This window comes from Pinus tabuliformis, chromosome 1_2, assembly GCF_031772625.1.
Source record: "Pinus tabuliformis cultivar Carrire ecotype Pingquan chromosome 1_2, CPIR1, whole genome shotgun sequence".
Lineage (NCBI taxonomy): Eukaryota > Viridiplantae > Streptophyta > Pinopsida > Pinales > Pinaceae > Pinus > Pinus tabuliformis.
The window spans coordinates 576,521,157-576,526,391 of record NC_142298.1 but is presented as its reverse complement, the minus strand read 5'-3'; positions in this window follow the sequence as shown (position 1 = coordinate 576,526,391).

The following is a 5,235-nucleotide window of genomic DNA, read 5'->3' as shown; positions in this document are numbered from 1 at the left end:
ACCTATTGTTAAATATGGTTTAATTTCTAAAAGTTTAAAATGAAAAATATGTTAATTGTTACAACAAATTTTGATTGCCCAATTACTTGTGAAATTTTTTATTTTAGAGTTTCTACAAAATAATTTCATGTGTGCGAAAAATTGTTTTGTTCTTGTTCGACACATGCATTCTCTCTGCACATCCGTTCCCACACACATACCCCCTATACTACACATCCTTTTCTCTACACACATTCTCATATCCATACATATTATTCTACACAGATGAATGTGTAAAAGTTTAAAATAAAAAATATGTTAATTATGGCACCATATTTTGATTTTCCAATTATTTGTGTAGTTTTTTATTTTAAAGTTTCTGCATAAATCTATCGTAATTTTGTGTGTGAAGAAAGTAATGTTTCTTCGTTTTCCACATATGCATACCCTCTACAGACATTTTCCCTCACACATACCCATTATTCTGTATATCCTTTACTTCAACACATTGTCAGCTACATACACTCATTTTTCCACATAGCAGAATATGTAAAAGTTTAAAATGAAAAAATATGCTAATTGTTACAACAAATTTTGATTCCTCAATTGTTTGTATAGTTTTTCATTCTTTATTTTAGAGTGTTTTCTTAAACTTAAAATAATTTCATGTATGTGGGAAAAATTTATGTTCTTGTTATGCACCCGCATTCCCTCTATACACTTATTCTCCCACACATACCCCTTGTTTCACATATGCTTTTCTTTGCACAAATCCTTGGCTTGATACATTTGTTGTTTTGTAGAGTTGAATACATAAAAGTTTAAAATGTAAAAAATATTTTAATTGTTGCATTATCTTTTAATTTCCCACTTTTTCTAAAAAAAATTATTTTAAACTTTATTCTTCAAGTTTAACTTATTTCATGTAAATGGAAAAAAAAAATGTGTTCTTGCACTACACATGTATTATCTCTACACAGTCGTTCTCTTACACACACTCCCCTATTCCACACATACTTTACTCTACACACATTGCCAAATCCATATAATGTTGCTCTACATAGTTCAATGTGTAAGTTTAAAATGAAAAATATGTTAATTGTTATAACATCTTTTTGTTTCCCAATTATTTTTGTAGTTTGTTATGCCACATATATGTCTTAATGCTAAAATAATTTCATATGTGTAGGATAAATTGTATGCTTTCTGTGCATGTATTCCCTCGATACACCCATTCTCACACTACTACATAAAGGAGGGTTTTAAGACAATTTTTGGGTAAATTGTCTTAACTTAAGACAAAAAAATTTGTGTATTGTCTTAAATATTGTCTTTAACTGAGTGTCTCAAAAATTGTTGTCTTAAAATATAGTGTCTTAAACATTATTGTATTCAAAAATATTGTCTTAAAGATTATTGTTTTAAATATTGTTGTCTTAAAAAATATTGTCTCTATATAGACAGTATATAACACAACCATTATTGTCTCTTAGGAGACAATTTCATTTTTGTCCCTCTAAAGACAACACTCGAATTACAGACAATATGTCTTTAATACTAGCTATTGTATCTCTAGAGACGATAAAATTTTTATTTAAAGATCAATTTTGTCTCTTTAGAGAAAATATAAAACAATGAGTCCAGAAATATCTCACCATTGAAATAAATCGATATAAAACACATTTAATTAAAAATGAACTACAAAATCATTGATTAATTCATGTTAGCACACAGTGGAACTAAACCACCAACCACCTTCTTGTAAACAAAATGCTCTTCCATTGAGCTAGCACACTTTACAAAATTATTTGAATAGTTATGGCAATCCTTAAAATTACGTTTATAGTCATTGATTTAAAAATAAAAAATAAAAACAAATTTCAATTACACGATGAATTTCAAACAATTTTTTTTGCATATTTCAACAAAGTTGAGTGAAAAAAATAAAAGTGAGTGAAAAATGGCAAGCAAGTTGCCTGCTTTTCCTCTTTATAAACTATAGATGGAGATGATAAGGCATTCGCAGTGCAATCAACACTTTGCTATGAATTCTTTCCTTTCAAACTTTTAAACAGACACTTACATTTTCTTTCAAAAAAATCAATTGGAAATTAAATATCATCCGCCCTTCACATATCTTTAAAGATTCTACAATCCATCAGAAGAACTTACTTTGTCAAGCCAAATTTACAAAAAATCATATACCATTCACCTTAAAATACCTCTTGGATAAGAACAGACATTGCCCAGCCTATCAAACACATATATCTTAATAAAATAAACAGATTAGAAAACTTAGGACAATCACCCATCAAATCTACCAGAAGAAAATGCCCAACGTATCAAACATTAATGAATGTTAAAGACTCTGTAGTGAAGGCAAAGCACAAAAAATAATTGAGGACTGAATTGTCCATAATACCCAAGTGCAATTCACCCATGTAGAAGGCCCCACATAGTTCGACATCATATAATAACTAAGAAAATAATAACTTGAATTACCTGAATACAAACATCCCATGTAAGACTAGTGATAGAACAACCCAAAGTGCACTATGAAATTTTCAATTCATTTAGAGACCGATTTCTATAGTCTCATGAAAGAAAAACGTTTTGCAATTGAAACCCATTTCTAACATTCAACACAACTGGAGATGAATAGCCAAAAGACAGAAGCTTAATGCACCCTATGAAAATTTCACTTTGTTTTCCATTTTCCTGCATTATATCATATAGACATGTTTTTTTTTTCTACGTAAAGGCTACTGCTATATTAAAGAAAGGAAAATATGTACAAAGTTTTACATCCTGCGAGGAGGCCGAGGCCAGTCCTCAAGCATAAGAAGCTTTAACCGAGTCATAAAACACAGTCCATTATAGTGGTTCCTGGACGTCAAATAACCTGGACTCAGACTGACAAAAACTCCATAGCTACTGGCAGGGCAGTGCCAGTTTACATCATTGACCATAAAACAAAAAGAGCAATCTGCTGAAGCCTGAGACTTGCAGCAGTTGCCAAACTGAGCCCTAGGACTGAATTGGACACAAAATTGGACACAAAGACACAACACAATTTGTATCGACATGACTGCAAAAAAGCAAAACAGTGCACCCGAGAACTAGACTGTCTGGTTGGGCGAGGCCTCCTGCATTCCTTTGTCTGGGCTTGGCGAGTCAAGCCATATGACCATTCCATCCACATTCTGAAGCGGCTCTCCCGGATCTGTCGGAGCTCGAGCGCTGAAGACCTCCATCTCCATGTTTGAATTAGGCGGCGGCAGGACCTCTTGTACAGAGGCAGCATAACCTGAGATATCCTGTATCGGAGCTTGCTGGACCAGGGCGGTCTGAATTGGAGCTTCCTCATGGCTGTGGGCTCTATAAACCAAGCCGTTCATATCGCCCAGGAGGATATCACTGTCTTGAACAATTTCAGCGGCAGTGGAGCCAGAATTTGACATTCCAGGCTCTTCCTCAGAGATGAAGACTGTGAAAGTGACCACCACTTCTGGTCTAACTAGGCGGCTCGGAAATCTGAAGCGAAAAGTCTGGTAGGTGCCCTGTGGAAGAAGGCATTCCTGCTCAGAACTGGGAGATGAAGGTGGCTCTGATGCGATGGGCTCAATTGGATGTAAGCTTTCCGATACAACACGGGTACCAGTCCTCCCTCCACGCCTGGGAACCCCTCGGCTGCGCGGCATGGCGTTTAAAACCAGTGATCCCAAACACTCAACAATCCCTTGAATGTTTGCAGGCGGAAAACCCTCTCTTCGAACACTGAAAGCAGCAATGGGCCGGTTCTGTTCCATAATGGGCACCTCAATTCCAATATAAGGCGTAGCCTTCATTCGCAGCACGGGGGAAAGGCCTTGGGCTTTTCTCCCTTTCTGCATCGAGGCCTGAGCAGCCATGCTCGGCTTGAATGCAGCGTCCCGTCTCCTCTGCTGCAGGCTAAGTGCATTAACCCTGTGCATTAACTCGTAAATCTTTTTGCAGGCCTCCTCGTACAGCCGTCGGCTCTCCGTTCTGCGTCCAGGTGTCATGGCGCATGCCATATTTATTGACTAGTATGAACACCCGCATCCGGGTGCGAGTTCTGAGTCAGAGAAATTTCCTTAGAGATCATTGCCTTCAGCGTGTCCAATTGGTCTCTGGAAGGAAGGTTGTCTATAGCGCCTTCGAAGTGGTTTTCTTTTGCTTCCACTCCAAGGTTGGCTAGTAGATCGGCCAGCTTGTTTCCTTCCCGTCTGATATGCTTGAAAGTTATAGCTTGATGCATAGAGAGCCAGTGATTGATCAACTCAAGCCGCTGGGACATTCTCCAACTGGTACTTATTTTGTGTACTGGAGAACCATGCTGAAGCTTTGTGGCCATTCTGATTATTATCTGCGAATCCCCTTCTACAATGAGGGGGAAGAAGTTTTTCCTGTGTGCTATTTTGAGTCCTCGCCATAGACCTTCCAATTCCGCAGAATTGTTAGTGTCCCAGCCTATCGAGCCCATGAAGATGCTTAGAGGATGGCCATGGTGATCCCTGAAAACACCTCCATAACCTGCTTGTCCAGGGTTTCCTTTAGAGGCCCCGTCGAAGTTGAGTTGAATCATGCCTGCCGGAGGAGGATTCCAAGAACTTGCTTCCTGTCTATGCTCTTTAGGAGTTCTATCTTTAGTTGAGTAATGGTTGATACTCATTTGCCAGTTGTCCCATACAGCTTTTTCTTGAGGTAGAGTCGGAAGGTCTTCGGGGTGCCATTCTTTGAGTGAGAGAGTTTCCATAATGTTTTGATGGACAATATTCCACAGTTTTTCCAGCGGCAACGTTTGATCTTTGAATATGCGTCGATTGCGCTCTTTCCACAAATTCCACATCAGGAAACCGGGTAGGAGTGTCCACAACTCATTGAGTATGGTACTTTGAAAGGGGGCTTGACTTCCTTTGTCGATGGTTCCTCTGAGGTCGTCTTGCACTCTTCTTTCTTTTTGACAGCGGAATGCGATCCTCTCCCATAGTTTCTTTCCCATTACACAGTTCTGCATTAGATGAATTGTCGTTTCTTCCTCCCGTCGGCACATGTAGCACATGGATGGGCCTGAGAAACTCCTCTTTCTGAGATTGTCCCAAGTTAGAATTCTGTTATGACAGAGAAGCCAAAGAAATGTGGAAACTTTCGGCCAGGTAGATTTATGCCAAACTTTTTCCCACACGCTGTCTTTGTGTATTTGCCCCTGTATAATTATGTTGTAAGCCTCCTTGG